Source organism: Symphalangus syndactylus, chromosome 8 (genome assembly GCF_028878055.3).
Source record: "Symphalangus syndactylus isolate Jambi chromosome 8, NHGRI_mSymSyn1-v2.1_pri, whole genome shotgun sequence".
Classification (NCBI taxonomy): Eukaryota; Metazoa; Chordata; class Mammalia; order Primates; family Hylobatidae; genus Symphalangus; species Symphalangus syndactylus.
In genome coordinates, this window is record NC_072430.2 from 50319850 (window position 1) to 50337163 (window position 17314).

The 17314-nt window shown below is 36.1% G+C and overlaps 1 protein-coding gene across 18 annotated transcripts in view; it reads right to left on the reverse strand.

The window, feature by feature from the left end:
- GPHN (gephyrin) overlaps positions 1-17314 on the reverse strand; it is a 722880-nt gene that overhangs the window by 407695 nt on the left and 297871 nt on the right. The gene's annotated exons all lie outside the window — the stretch shown is intronic.

Below are 17314 nucleotides of genomic sequence, written 5' to 3' on the forward strand. Positions count from 1 at the left end.
GTCCTAGTTAGCTCTAAAAATTATCTTGAGCAGTTAAAAGCCATATCAAATTCAAAATTTACTGCTCTAGGCTTTTTCTGGGAAGGGCAATGGAAATTGCCCAATGCTGTAGCTTAGCAGTTAAAGCTTTGTCTTTTCCCAATAGTGGCCCTGGATTCAGGTTCGATTTTCAGCCTAGGTAATGAGTACTTCCTGGCTGATCTTTGGGTAACCTTTGCCATTTGTTGATTTGCCTCTCCTCCATGAACTGTCTTAAACTTTCCTTTCTCTGAGCACCTGGGAGGTTACATTTAGTAAAGTTCAAAAGCCAGAAATATTGGCAGTTTGGCATGACTAAAGCTGGGTAATAAGAGATTTTTAAAAGACTTTTTTAAAAGAGTGCTATGGTTAAAAGCTTAATTAAAAGTAAATATTCAAGCTTTAACAGCCTAGGGAAAAACAGAGAAGGCGCCACAGACCCCATTTTGGGAAAAACCTCTGTTTTCCTCATGAAACCCCAGGAATTGAAAGTAGCCAGATCTCTCTCAAAATCTAAGGTTCTGTTTTGTCTTGCATTACGTTATTTTGTTTTTTATTTTTCGGGATACCAGAAATTACTTCACATTATGAGAGAACTTTGGTGTGTAAAACAACTGGGTAGGAAATATACTTTTGGGGATAGCTAATGTTAGTTATGGAAAGATACTCAGCTCTCTGCACATCTGGATTACAGAAGCATGCTCCTGACCACCTGGATGGTATGACGATGTCCCCACCCCCAACTAAGAGAGAAGATTCCCATGGAGATGGGCTAATCACAGAATGGGCTGATTGGCTTCAGACTGCTTTGCAATGAAATGCACAGTAAAATCATCACACTGTTTTGTTCAATAGCATTTCTCTTTTGGGGATCCAGGATTCAGTATAAAAATGAGACCCTTAATTCTGGGGACCTGTTTCTGCCTTCCAGCTGAGCCTGGTTATTAGGCCATAGAAACTGCATGCTTTCCTGGCCCTGTTCCTCCAAGGGATCAACCCTAAAGCCAGTAATTTAATTAAGAAACTGGCAAGTGAAAAACCTTATAACTACTGGATCTTATGTCTGTGTGTGTATTTATATGTGTTGTGTGTATGATGTTTACATATGAAAGAGCTCTAATTAATTGGCTTAAAAATAAAAATTGCTGAGTTAACATTGTAACACATAATTGAAAGTACTGAAGAAACAGTTTTACATGCAAAGTGTGTAAGGAAAGTAACATGTACTTTTGGTAAAAGATTATAAGAAGGCATGGAAATGTGGAATTTTTTGGCTAGATTAAATATTAAAGGATTGTTTTAAGTTAGGATAAAGACGAAGGTTTGAACAAATTGTGGAAGGTTTGTGAAAAATTAATTGTAAAAGAGATTCTGTGTATGAACATACTGGATAGTTAAAGGCATATTATTCAGTTTTTCCATAAATTGAACATTGGAATAAAAGCACAACAGGGTTTATCTCAGAACACTGATCTGCTCTTTAACAGAAATTGTGGGTTATAAAAGATTTAGAAAAATCTTACCTTATGGTCAAACTGATTAAAACTGGATAGGTTTTATTAAGAAGTGGGTTTATTTGGGAGGCCGAGGTGGGTGGATCACCTGAGGTCAGGAGTTTCAGACCAGCCTACTGGCGAAACCTCATCTTTACTAAAACATGGTGAAACCCCATCTCTACTAAAACTACAAAAAATTAGCCAGGCCTGGTGGCGGGCGCCTGTAATTCCAGCTACTTGGGAGGCTGAGGTAGGAGAATCATTTGAACCCAGGGGGTGGAGGTTGCAGCGAGCTGACATTGTACCATTCACTCCAGCCTGGGAAAAACAGCGAAACTCTGTCTCAAAAAATACATAAATAAAAACAAACAAAAAGGAGTGGGTTTAACATTAATAGCACATGAATGCAAAGATGAAATGTTTATTTGGTATAAAAATCATACAGGATGCAATGTCAAATGTGAAATGATGTTAGCCTTATTTTAGCTGTATTTGTATAAATATGTTACTGGTATGTGTTCCAAAATAATGGGAAACTCCCACAATTCTGATATGATTTAGAGTATGTTATCATTAATAATTATAAATATTACATAAAATCATCATATGTCATTGTGTATTTTAGGGCAATCACAGTCAAAAACATGATTTGTCAATATTTTGTCATTCATAGATTAACTGTTGTCTTGTTTTGATCCTCTTCAAAAGGTGGCTTATAATCAGCTATAGGACTCTGACAGGTGCTCTTGAATGCAGGTTTCTGATAAGTTTGGAGATTGTGACATTAGAATAGAGGAAAAAACATTCAGTACTCACAGAGAGCTGAAATGTTTGTGAATGTCAAGCACGGCAGGAGTTGACTGAATTGACTAAACTAATAGAAGACTGAAGTAATCTTTTTTGACTTTTCTTAAAACATTGCTGATCCTTTGTTTTGTTTTTCAGTTAAGGAAACATTTCTTTTGAGCTACTGACAGCTGTTAACAATTGAGTAAAATATACTGCTATGAACAAAATTTGGAGCATGTTTGTTTGTCTCTACCCAATTTCTCCAGAAATTTGAAACTATTTGTGAATATTTTTCATTTATGGCAATATAGCTATTTGCATAAGTGCAAGAAGAATCTGTTTTTATTTGTAACAGGACACAATTGGAGAAACTGGTTGATTTACCAAAGCTTTGACTGGAATGGCATGCTTTCTTGTAAGGAATCAAATGACATACAGAGCCAATAAAAACCCCCTGGGAAAACTGGCCTTATAATTTGTTTGCACAGTCCCTGTACAGTGTTCCTGACTTGTGGTAATTAAAGAATGTCACTTTCTGACAGGCCCAGGAATTCCGAGTTATCTTGGGACCTCAAGAGGAGAGGACCTTACCCAACTCATTGGTATCTGAGGGTAGAAACCCATTGCTGGGCTCAGCTTTAAGAAAGTCTTGTCTGAGATTCTTTATGAAACAGAGTTCCATCAAAGCCAATTTTAAAGCCTATGTGAAAAATAATTATTCTTGCTGCACTTTATACAAATAATTAGGCCAAGTATAATAAAGTAGATCATTTTCACCATGATTTGTCTTTAGTAAAAATATGAGACTGGAAAGAAAAAAATTATGTTTCAAGAACTATGGGACATCTGTTATAAAATTCTAGTCTCATTAGTTGTTTTTGAGTTTTTTCCTGCAATTTAGACTAACCCTGTTTATTCCTGTGAACCAATCAGTGATCTCTGGTTGTAGCTCAGAAGAAACAAGAGTAATGGGTAATGTGAAAATCTAAAACAGTATCCTAATTCTGGGCATGTATTGGAATCAACCACTAACCAGAATATCAGCTTGGTTCCAACAATTGCCCAGTTCATGGAAAGCCTTCTTATTTAGATTACTTGGGGTAATTTTGCTTATTTAGCTTAACTCTTGTGGAATATATTGCTGTTGTACTCTATGTGTAGGAACGCAGAATAAGCTTACTTAATGTTCTCTTAAACTGACCACTTATTAATTTTCCAGATATCACCTTTTGTTGGCCCTTGACATACTGATGGTTTCTGATGTCACTCCTCCTTACCCTGAATACAAGAGACACTAATAGTCAGGCAGGAATATCATTCCCACTATTCAGCCTAAAGAAGTTTGTCCCTCTACAACCTTTAAAAGGATTAAGGGTTGTCTTATAAAAGGGAGGGGGGAAATATGTCACAGGCATTTGAACCAGAGCGACTCCATCTTGAATAGGAAAGGTAAAATAAGGCCAAGACCTACTGGGCTGCATTCCCAGGAGTTAAGGCACTCTTATAGGATGAGCTAGGAGGTTGGCAGAAGATACACTGTGCATGTACTACTATTTCATGTACTTACTATTCTCTGCATGTCTCATAATTTTAGTTGAAAACTAGATCTGTTATGTAACATATGATAGCAACTCTGGATGCTGATTCCCCTCCTCTTCAACAGGGCTTTTTTGTTGTTGTTTGCTTATTTGTTTACTGAATTGGTGATGCTATTTTAGTTAAGTCTGTTTGTACCCACTGTGAAGCTTCTGATATAATTTCTCAAAGTGCTCAGTCTAGGCACTCACACAGTCACTTAGGGATGACTGTCTGTTTTAGTAGGGCTCTCTTTATCTTTTTCTTTCCTTGATCTCTCTGTTAAGCTGTTAAGCTATCTGCCTTTTTTTTTCTACCACACTGGTTTGCTAGACTCCACTACTTTTTGGCTGACTGCACTATTATTTTAAACAATGCCCTGGGACATAAACTGCTCTACAGTCGAATCCAATTTAACTCAAGAGAGATAGTTTTTGAGTTCAAATTTTGAGGTTTGTTCTGACCCCAAGAGGACTCTTTTTAGTCAACTCTTTCTCCGACTCTTTCTGGTCAACTAGCTATTTTAGCCTCTTGTTTATAGACTGGTTATGCACCTCCTCGGAATTGCTCACCTACCATCAAAATCTCCATTGTCTTAGAGGGTGTCCTTAGCCTTGAACTCCCCAACATTCTCTTTCAAATAAGGTCAGTTCCTTTGGGAAGGTAATTGGAACAAACTGTTCTTATGAACTGCCTCTCTTTCTGAACAAAATCTCTGGGCCGCTGTTCAAAGTGCTGTGTAGGTATGATAGACTATGGTCTTCTACACTCAACTCTCCTGTTGTGGATGTTCTGTTCTATGAGAAAACTGAATTAAGGGTGACTGGGGCTCCAGGATTCTAATACTGTTGCATCTGGGCTATAGCTTCCATCCTATGGAGAAGGGGTGCTGAGTAGAGCAAGGAAATCCTGACCTTTTGGCTCCACCCATAAGAAATTTAGCCACTGCAAATCAGAACAGAAGTGACAAGAAATGACAAAGGCCTGTTCACCTTAGCAGACATATATCCCTTACTCTGGTGCTTAGGGGAGAGAAAGCCTCATACTCTAGGTCACACCGGCCCTGTGAAGCTTCCATCAAGCTGCATATGAAGAAGGAATGGATCAGGTTGTGGTTCAAGTGCCACAGACTCCTTTTTACCTGATGTTTAGTGGATTTACTTTAATACATTTTTTTTCTCATTTGCTGTGGGCCCTAGGAACAATATCCAGATACTTTAAGTAGATATTTCTTTATAGTTTTCATCAGTAATGTTGTTACATTGGAGAATGGGTTCCTAGAGTTCCTCATGCACAATTTGTAGGAGTGGATCCAGTGATAACTTCATTTTTAAAAGTATCTTATATTTCAATTAAGTTAAAAATATATAGAGAATTTAAAAAGTAAAAATGTATAGAACAACAGAGAAAACATTTGTGGTAAAATAAAAATATATAAAGAAAATGTCCCATTTAATAGAACAAAACAAAAATAGGATGACTAAAAATAATTTTAAAAGAAAGCTGGACATGGGGGCTCATGCCTGTAATCCCAGCACTTTGGGAGGGCAAGGCAGAAGACTGCTTGAGTGCAGGAGTTTGAGACCAACCTGGGCAATATAGTGAGACTCTCTGTCTATAAAAAACAAATAACTTTTTATTTTGGTATAATTATGGATTCTCATGTAGATAGAAAAGCCCTTCAGCAACTTTTCTCCAAATGTAACAACCGCAGTACAATATCACAAACAAGAAGGAGTATAATGCAATCCACCAATGGTATTTAGATTACACCAATTTTACATTTATTCATTTGTGTGTATTTACTTCTATGCAATTTTATTATGTACATATGCAGATATGTGTGACCAACACCATAGTAAGACACAGAACAATTCCATCATACATATCCCTTGTGTAACACTTTCATATGCATAACAACCTTTCTTCCTATTTCTCCTCCCTAAACCTCTGACATCACTATTTTCCAGGTGCAGAATTTTAGCATTTCAAAAACATTAGATATAAATGCAGTAATACAATATACAGCTTTTGTTTTGTTTTGTTTTGTTTTGAGAAACAGTCTTACTCTGTCACCCAGGCTGGAGTGCAGTAGTGCAGTTCCGGCTCACTGCAACCTCCGCCTTCCAGGTTCAAGCAATTCTGCTGCCTAGCTTCCCGAGTAGCTGAGACTACAGGGGTGTACCACCATGCCCAGATAATTTTTGTATTTTTAGTAGAGACAAAGTTTCACCATGTTGGCCAGGCTGGTCTCAAACTCCTGACATCAAGTGATCTGCCCACCTTGTCCTCTCAAATTGTTGGGATTACAGGCGTGAGCCACCGCGCCCAGCCTACAACCTTTTGAGATAGGCTTTTTCATCTAGCATGTCCTTGAGATCCAACAATAGTTCATTCTTCTTCCTTTTGATCACACAATAGTATTCCACAGTATGGATGTAATGAGAGTCTGTTTAATCATTCACCCACTAAAAGACATTTTGGTATTAATAGTTTCTTGGTTTTGCTTACCTATCACCAAAATCTCCAGTGTGTTAGAGGGTGCCCTCAGGCTTGAACTCCTTCACATTCTATTTCAAATAAGGTCAATTCCTTTGGGAAGATCATTGGAACAAACCAATGGCTAATGATCATTGGAACACACCAATGGCTAATGATATTGAAGAACTTTTCACGTTCTTATTTGCTATCTGTATATCCTCTTCAATGAAATGTCTCTTCATGTCTTTTGCCCATATTCTAACTAAATATATTGGTACTGCTGAGTTTGAGAGTTCTTTATAAATCACAGTTAGAAGCCCTTTGTTGGATATGCAGTTAACACATAATTTCTCCCAGTATGTAGTTTTTGTTTTCTTTTTTTTTCTTTTTGAGATAGAGTCTCGTTCTGTTGCCCAGACTGGAGTGCAGTGGCGCCATTTTGGCTCGCCGCAACCTCCACCATCCGGGTTCAAGCGATTCTCCGGCCTCAGCCTCCAGAGTAGCTGGGATTACAGGTGCCCACCACCATGCCTGGGTAGTTTTTGTATTTTTAGTAGAGAAAAGGTTTCACCATGTTGGCCAGGTTGGTCTCGAACTCCTGACCTCAGGTAATCCACTTGCCTTGGCCTTCCAAAGTGCTGGGATTACAGGACTGTGCCACTGCATCTGGCCTGCAGTTTTTGTTTTCATTCTTTCACAGAACAAAATTTTTATATGTTGATGAGCTCCAGTTTGTGAAATTTACATTGTATGAACCGTGCTTTTTGTGTTGAGTCTAAGGCCTCTTCATCTAGCCCCAGGTCATAAAGATTTTTGCTTTTTTTTCTTCTGACAATTTTACAGTTTTTTATATAGATATATATTTTTATTATACTTTTTCTATTAAAGTCTACTATGTATTTTGAATTAATTTTGTAATAAAGCATGAGGCATAGACTGAGATACTTCTTCTTTTCTTGCCTGTCGATTTCCAATTGTTCCAGCACCATTTGTTGAAGTCTATTCTCCACTGAACTGCTTTTGCATCTTTATTAAAAACCAATTGAATATATTTGTATAAGCCTATTATAGGTTCTCTATTCTGTTTCATTGATTTATGTTTCTATTTCTCTGCCAATACTACACCATCTTGAATACTGTAGATACAGAATGAAACTTTCATTGGGTAGAGTTATTCTTTCCACTTTTTTCTTTTTAAAAATTGTCTTAGCTGTTCTAGGTTTTGTGTTTTTCCATATAATTTTAGAATAAATATATATAATTTTATAGCCACAAAACACTTGCCAGAATTTTGATAGGTATAGCATTAAATTTATGGTTCAATTAGGGGAGAACTGACATCATTACTATGCTGAAGTTTTCAGTATTTGAACACAATGTGTCTTTATTCAAGTGTCCTTTTATTTCTTTGTTGTTTGGCCGTTTTTGCATAAAGATAACGTGTGCTTGTAAGTTTGTATCTAAATATTTTATTTTCTTTTGAACAACTGTAAATGGTGTTATTTTAAATTTCAGTTTCCAAATGTTTGTTTATAGTATATAGAAATCCAATTGATTTTTTTCCTTTTTGTGTTTATCTTATATGCCACAAAGCAGCTAAAATGACTTATTCTTATAGTCATTTTTTCCTATGCAGATAATCAAGTGGTCTGCAAACAGGGAGAGTTTTATTTCTTACTTTCTAATCTATGTGGTTTTAGCACATATTCTTGCCTTATTGTGCTACCTAGCATTTCTAGTACTATGTTGAATAAAAGTAGTCAGAGAAGATATTATTGCTTTGTTTCCAATTTTTGAAGGAAAACATTCTTTCATCATTAAGTATGCTGTTAGCTATAGGTTTTCTCTAGATGCTCTTAATCAAGTTAAGGTCCCATCTAGTCCTAGTTTGCTGAGAGTTCTTATTATGAATGGGTTTTGAAGTTTGTCAGATGATATTTTTGCATCAATTGATATGATCATTTGATTTTTCATCTTTAGCTCGTTGACATGGTAGATTAGATTTATTGTTTTTCTACTACTGAAGTAGTTTTCTGCATATTTCAAACAAATGTCATATGGTCATAGCACTTAATTCTTTTTATACATTGCTGGATTTAATTGATAATACTTTATTGAGGATTTTAGTTCGTAAGAGATACTGGTTTTCCATTTTCTTTGTTTGCACTGTCTTTCTCTGTTTTTGGTATTAACATTATACTAGACTCATGAAAAGTATTTCCTCATCTTTTATTTTTTTGGAGGAGACTGAGTAAAATTGATGATAATTCTTTTTTAAATATTTGGTAGAATTCTCCAGTGAAACCAAAAAGAAAGTCCTGAGGCTTTCTTTTTCAGGAACTTTTTCATTATGAATTTATTTAATGGCTTTTATACCATGTAGATTGTTTATTTCATCTTGGTTAGTTTTAGAAGTTTGTGATTTTCAAGGAATTGGTCCATTTCTGCTAACCTGTACAATTCATGACTATGAAGTTTTTAATAGCATTACCTAATTATCCTTTTAAAGAATAGAAGAGCTGTAGTAATACTCCTCGTTTTATTCATGACATTGGTGATTGTGCCCTTTCTCCTTTATCTTTGCAATTTAGCAAGAGGCTTACCAATTTCTTTGAGCTTTATAAAGAAGCAGATTTTATTTCACTGATTATTGTTTTCCTGTTTTCAAATTTATTTATTTCAATACTTAATTCATTGTTTTCTTTCTTTTGATTGCTCTGAATATATTTTCCTCTTCTTCTAGTTTCTGGAGGAAAAAGATTACTGATTTGAGAACTTTCCTCTTCTCTTAATGTCTGCATTGCATATAATTTTTCCTCTCAGCCCTGCTTTCACTGCTTTCCAGTGTTATATTTTCATTTTTCGTTTGATTGCGCAAATTTTTAAAATTTCATTTGAGACGTCTTATTTATTTACTAGAGTATCTTTTAATTTCCTCTAGCATATATTAGAGCTTTTCCTGATTTTTTTTTTTTTTTTGGTTTGGTTCCATTATGATCAGAGGACATACTCTGCATAATTTCAATTTTTAAGTACTGTTTTGGTTTGTTTTATGACTCAGGATATGGTTTTCCAAGGTAAATGTTTCATGTGTGCTTGAAAAAAAAAAGCGTGTTGTTTAATTTTTGGTGGAGCATTCTGTATATTTCAATTTTTGGTACACATACTTTTAAGATCGCTGTTTTCCTGGTGGATTGAGCCTTTCACATTATGGGATGACCTCTCCGTCTCCAGAATTTTTCTTCTTCTGAAGTCTACTCGGTCTGATATTAATATAGCCACTAATGCTTTTTAAATTTTATTTATTTATTTTTGAAATGGAGTCTCACTCTGTCACCTAGGCTGGAGTACACTGGTGTGATCTTGGCTCACCGCAACCTCCACCTCCCAGGTTCAAGCTATTCTCCTGCCTCAGCCTCCTGAGTAGTGGGGACTACAGGCATGTGCCACCATGCCTGGCTATTTCTGTACTTTTAGTAGAGACAGGTTTCACCATGTTGGCCAGGCTGGTCTACAACTCCTGACCTCAGCTGATCCACCCGCTTCGACCTTCCCAAAGGCTGGGATTACAGGCGTAAGCCACTGTCCCTAGCCCACTCCTGTTTTTTTTTTTTTTTTTTAAATTTATTTTCACACATACATCTTTCGCCATCCTTCTGTATCCTACTGCTTACTACCTACTTATGTCATTGTTTTTGAAATTAGTTTCTTTAGAATGGCATTTTTGGATCATTTTTTAAAAATCCATTCTATCAAAATCTGTCTTTTAATTGGCATATTTAGGTTATTTATATTTAAGGTAAGTATTAAGACCACAGGCCTTAAGTCTGCCATTTTATTATCTATTTTCTGTTTTTGTCCTGTTTCTTTTTCCTGTTTTTATATGCTTGCTTACTGTGAATTACTTAAACACTTTTTAGAATTCTACCTTTATTCATAGCGTTTTGAGTATATTGCTTTGTATACTTTTCTTAGTGGTTGTTCTCAGTATTACAATAGACAGATATAACTTACCACAATCTACCAGTATTGACATTTTATCATTCCAAGTGAAATATAGAAATCTTACCTCCATTTAGGGAACTTTACCCTTCCACATTTTAAATATGATTGTGTTAAGTATGTACATATATAGAGTACCATATTATACAGTATAATTGTGATTTTAAAAATTATAAGAAAATACAGTCATTGTACTGACCCATTCTGCTGTTCTCTCCTTTCTGAAATTTCAGGCCTTTTTCTATTACTTCCTTTCTCTTTAAAGAATTTATTTAGCCACTCTTTCAGAGTGGTTTTCTAGTGACAGATTCTTTCAGTTTTCTTGTTTATGTCCTTACTCATTCCTGAAGAATAACTTCATTGAGTATGGCACTTGTAGTTGACAGTTCTTTTCTCCCAGCACTTGAAAAATGTGCCACTTCTGTCTGTTGCCCCCTGTAAGTTTTCTATATTGGTGATGGTATTTCTCAGTTCTATAATTTTTATTTGGTTCCTTTTATAATTTTTATTTATTTGGCAAGATCTTCTATTTTTTCATTTTTAAAGAGAATTAATAGTTGCTTGTTGAGGCACTTTTATAATAGGTGCTTTAAAATCTTTGTCAGATAATTTCAACACCTGAATCTTCTTTGTGTTGGTGTTTGTAGACTGTTTTGTTCTCACTCATGCTGTGATTTTCCTTGTTCTTGGGATGATAACTGATATTTTTATTGTCACCTAGGACATTTGGTGTTTTATATGAGACTAATCTTTTTTAGCAGATGTCCCCCATGTTGCAATGTAACATGAGGGCCTTATGGACATGTATGTTCAGCTTCTGCAAGGTCTCACTGACACTACTCCGGCAAAAGTGAAGCACTGATTCACACTGCTTAATTTAAGACTGTAAGGTAGAAGTTCAGCTCCCCTCTTGGCTCTGCTGAGACCTTTCTGGTGAAAGTTGACATTACCTTGCTCCACAGTTGATACCAAGTAGGGGCACATGCTAATACCAAGGGTCAGGGAGAGTAGATGGTTGACTCATATTGTGAGCAGAAGTACCAATAGCCTCACCTTGCTTAGTCTTATTGATACAGCTGGGGGTAGAGGTTTGCCTCTCTGCCTGGCCTCACTTACGTGGGAAAGGAAAGGTGAAACAGTGGTGGCTAGCTCTACTTTGTGCTGCCTTGTTAAGTCTCACTGATACTGAATGGGGATGGAGCCTCAGCTCATCACTGGACTCCACTGACACTAACCTGCTGGGAAAATTGGAGCACAGCTTGTTTCCACTGGGCTGGTGACAGATCAACTTCTGCTTGGTTTCAACTTTAATATCATAGCCAGGAAATCAGAATGACATCTGCTCTGCAAGGTGAAAGATGTAAGAAGGGCTCCCTACTCAGCCTGCTGCCACCACCAGGTGAGGGATTCAGAACTATGCCACTTACTTCTGTGGGATGGCAGGGGGTGATGTGGAGTATCAGCTGCCTGCTTGACTCAACTGAAACTATAAGAGAACTGAATAGTTTTTCCATTGGTGCTTAGCTGTAGTAGGGCAAATAATTGCTGAAAAGCCATTCTTGCCTCTTAGGTGACCCTTGTCCTGGTCTGTTGGCTAGACAAACAGGCTTTTGTAGGGGTATTTTTTGTTTATGCCACCGTTGGTGGTTCCAGGTTGAAGGCTTTCTTCAGTATCCTGTCCAGAATATACAGGAGAGAATAAGGAAACCCAAGTAACTCACTGCCATGTCATTTCTCAATTCCTGAGGTTCCCAGGTAGCCAGGTAGTCTGCCTTCTTCTTTCCATCTTTCAGAATCTTTCTTTCTTTCGTTTTTTTTTTTTTGTTTGTTTGTTTGTTTTTGAGATGGAGTCTCGCTCTGTCATCCAGGCTGGAGTGCAGTGGCACCATCTCAGCTCACTGCATCCTCCACCTCCCAGGTTCAAGCTATTCTTCTCCTGCCTCAGCCTCCCAGGTAGCTGGGACTACAGACACATGCCACCATGCATGGCTAATTATTATTATTATTTTTGTATTTTTAGTAGAGACGGGGTTCCACCGTATTAGCCAGGATGGTCTCAATCTCCTGACCTCGTGATCCGCCCACCTTGGCCTCCCAAAGTGCTGGGATTATAAGCATGAGCCACCGCACCTGGCCCAGAATCTTTCTATGTTTATTTTATAATGCCTAGGCATTTTTAGTAGTAATAGGAAGGATCTGGAAGGAATGAAGCTACTTCATCTTGGCTGGAAGTCTCCTCAGCAGGAATACTTTTGAAACATGACAGAGATACTATAATGTTATCTGGGGCAATCAATACACGAGCCAATAAAAAAGAAAAACAACACAGGACCTTTCCTACTATGCTAAAAAGCACTATAATCAAAACCATACAGTGCTGAGAAAAGAATAAATAGATTAATGGAACAGAAGTTCAGGAAAAGACAGACTTATGTATATGTGTGTCCTAAACTGGAAAATTTAGTATATGATACATGAGGCAAAATTCAAACCAGTGGGGCAAAAACGGACTTTTTCATTAAGAATTATCCCTCAGGATTTTTCCCATGGGCTGGAAAAACAAAGACACATTTAAAAAATATTGTATCAATTTAGTCATCTCACATATAAATAAAATCTATATTAATATATGTTGCAGATAAAGAATATTTAAATATATCTATTTAAAATAAATGCATTCAAGATGGTAGTGCAAACTGGCATAACTACTTTAGAAAAGTGAGATTTCATTCAGGAAAGTTGAAAACACATGTTTCTTAATACCCAGGAATTCCACTCTTCAGTATACACTTCAGAGAAGCTTATACATGAGTACCAGGATGCTCTTATAATAATGTTTATAGCATCACTTTTCATAATCTTTCCAAATGGAAACAAGCTAAATATTCAACAGTAGGATGTCTCAGTGATCTGTGGTACAGTGGTGTATTTTACAATTAAGCAAAGACCTTAGTTACAGTCAATAACATGAATGAATCCTAAAAAAAGGGTTGATAAAAAAGCAAGGCACAAAAAAACTGCATACAATATGATTCAATTCATATGAAGTTCAAAGAGAGCAAACATGAATTGTAATGTTTAGGGATGTGTATATAGTTGGTAAAACGGAACAAAAGCAAGGAATTGATAATCATAAAAATCATAATAGTAGGCCGAGCGCGGTGGCTCAAGCCTGTAATCCCAGCACTTTGGGAGGCCGAGGCGGGCGGATCACTTGAGGTCAGGAGGTTTGAGACCAGCCTGGCCAACATAGCAAAACCCTGTCTCTACTAAAAATACAAAAATTAGCTGGGTGTGGTGGCACATGCCTGTAGTCCCAGCTACTTGGGAAGCTGAGGCAGGAGAATTGCTTGAACCCGGGAGGCAGAGGTTGCAGTGCGCTGAGATCGTGCCACTGCACTCAAGCCCGGGCGACAGAGACTCCGTATCAAAAAAAAAAAAAAAAAAAAAAAAAGAAAGAAATCAGAATAGTGGTTACATCTAGGGTGAAAAAGGGACTTCTGATTGGGCCAGGAATTTATTCACTCTTTATGTGGCTAAGGGCTAAGAATCCATTCACTGTTTTGAAGTGATTTATTACAATCAATAAATATATGTTTAATTGAAAAAATTTACGAACTCGATAATTTCTGGTGCTAAAAAATTGTGAAAGATTCCCACATCTGCCAAAATGTGATTTATGTTTAATCAGTCGTATTATTTTAATAGCAAAATACATATGCATATTTATTTATACATGGTATATACTATAGGTAGTATATCAAATTCAAACTCAATTGTTCTGTTTAGACAATTTAAGATTACTCAGATATTACCCAACTGAAATGAACATTACATCCATATGCTTCACATTTCTTTCAGCCAAAACAAAAACGATTATAACTGATTTCAGCTGAAAATGCTAATGTGCCATCAAATATTGGTGAAATGTTTTAGAACAGTTTTTCTTTGAGTACTTTGAAAGCAAGATGAATTCCTCTTTTTTTTTAATGCCTCAGGCCTCAAACTCTCAAGTTATTTTAGATTTAATACCAGTAATCGACGGAAAAATTATGTTACATATGATCCATGAATCCTGCTTTTTTTTAAAAGGAATATCCTGAGGAATAACTCTTATAACTCTAAAATAAAAAAAGCACACACAATGAAAAAAAAAACTGATTCCTTTAGGAAAAAAATCACTATTTAAAAATAGGCAACAGTCCTGCTAATTAATTAAACTAATTAAATAATATATTAATACTCTGCCTTTAGGGTAAGTCTTCCTTAAGGCTACATCTTCAGCCCAATTTTAATACCTCATATAACTTTTCCGTGAGATTCCATTCACTGACTAGCATGGCCTCAATTAACTCTCTTGCATGAAAACAAATCTTAATATCAATTACTAGATTGTATTTCTCTTCTGTGTTCCAGGCTGATTTATTCAATGACTTATTGGATATTTGGTAATCTGAGAGGGACCTCAAACTCAGTAAGTCCAAAACATCCTCTTTCCTATTAATAATATTCTGTCTCCAAAACATCCTTTTTAAGTTAACAGCAACACCATCTACTCAATTTCCCAAGCCAGAAATCTGAGTCAATCTTTCCATTTTCCCCTAAACATCCAATAAGTTATCAAGTATTGCTGATTCTACTTTCTGAAATAATATTTTTCAAATCTTGTTTTCTTCTCTAGCCTCATTGTCACTGCTTGAGTTCAGGTTCTAATCATTTTGTGCCTACATTCCTGTAACCTGGTCTCCTTCCATCTAGGTAGAACCTCTCCTCTGCTGAAATCACTTTTCTCACTCATCATAGTAAGGCTTTAAAAAAAAGTACCAAAATGATTATGTTACTTTCTTCCTTAAAAATCATATAAAGGAATCCCATAATTTTCAGGATAAAAACCAAACTTCTTAACATGGGATAAAGGCCTGTTTCCAGCCCTTTATCTTACCAGTCTTTATTTTAAACCCTATAATCTGGTATCCTATTATTTCATGTCTATGCTTCTGTATAAAACTCCAATTTCCTGGGGGTTACCTCTTGGAAAGACTTTGCTGATTTACTTTTTCCAAGGTTCAGGTGTCCCTCCTATGTATTTCCATAAAACTCTTGGTTTATCTTCATCAGTTAACACACATTTTAATTGTATTATCAGACAGGGTGCCTTTATAATACATAATTTCAATTCAATATTCTTTACATAAATGTTGCTTATTTATATATATTAATTGCTTAAAGTTTCTAGAGTTCAATTTTTGAGTCATTATAAAATATATTTTAAGAAGTAATATCCTCATGCTTTTCCAACTCTTTAACAACACTTGATGATATTTTTAGAAGTCATTATTGAATGTCAAAAAAAAATCTTTATTCAGTTTCCTCATATGAAAAATGAGAGACCTGGATTAGACCAAAAGTTCCTCCTACCTAAAATATTTTATGAGTTCACACAAAGTTGGAATAAATTTCTTGAAATTTTTTTTGAAGCTAGAATTACCACATTAATTACTGATGTTGACCATACATTAGAACACTTGACATACTGAAGCTAATAGTGTACCATATAATGGATCAATGGGCTTACTTGATTTAAAAATAATGCAAACAAATTACAAGATTTTTTTTCTTTTTAAAAATGTCCCTTGAGGCTGGGCACAGTGGCTCATGCCTTAATCCCAGTACTTTGGGAGGCCAAGGCAGGTGGATCACCTGAGGTCAGGGGTTCAAGACCAGCCTGGCCAACTTGAAGAAAACCTGTCTCTACTAAAATAAAATTAAAAAAAAAAAAAGTAGCTGGGTGTGGTGGCACGTGCCTATAATTCCAAGCTACTCGGGAGGCTGATGCAGGAGAATCACTTGAACCCAGGAGGCTGGAGGTTGCAGTGAGCTAAGATCATGCCACTGCACTGCAGCCTGGGTGACAGAGCGAGACTCTGTCTCAAAAAAAAAAAAAAAAAGCCCCTTGAGTCTTGAGTCATAGAATTAAATAATTATTTTGAATTGAATTTGAATTTATTGAAAGATTTGAATTTATTGAACTTGATATTGAAAAGTTTAATCAGATCAAGCTTAATGATTTGTTGAGATCTTTACATGTCATTGTTAACAATTTAACCAGTAATTGTTTATTCTTCATTATTAACATCCAATTATTCAATCTTGCTTTTGAAAAAGAACAATATATTATGTTAGAAGATTAATATTCCATAAGACTTAGTAAAATGTTAGAGACAGAATAATGCCATAATGCTCTAATTTTTAAAGAGTAAGTCATTTTTTCATTACTGTAATGTACATTTTTAATTGAAATTGGCATATTGTGTTTTCAAAGGAACCCAGAAAAACATGTACTAAAAGATTGATATTATTTAAAAGTGGTGAAGGCTTACAGGGAAAAGAAATTGCAACAAGATAAAAAGATAATCCATTACGCACACCAATGCTTATACACAGTGTTTTCTTATGTAGATTTTTAATGAACTACACAGGAAAGGGTTCCTTTTTGATTCTCCTAATATTGTAGTCAGAAATTCATTGCAAATGGCAGATAAATCTGATGGTGATTATCTGATACATATAATTTTTTTTTTTTTTTTGAGACGGAGTCTCGCTCTGTTGCCCAGGCTGGAGTGCAGTGGCGCAATCTTGGCTCACTGCAACCTCCGCCTCCTGGGTTCACGCCATTCTCCTGCCTCAGCCTCCCGAGTAGCTGGGACTATAGGCGCCCGCCTCCGCGCCCGGCTAATTTTTTGTATTTTTAGTAGAAACGGGGTTTCACCATGTTAGCCAAGATGGTCTCGATCTCCTGACCTCATGATCCACCTGCCTCGGCCTCCCAAAGTGCTGGGATACATATAAATTTTTAATTTAACTAAGATAACTAAGAATTAAATAATATTCTAACATAGCCAAATATCAATTGCATAAAGAAAAAGCAACTCTTCCCTACCCCTCACCAAAAT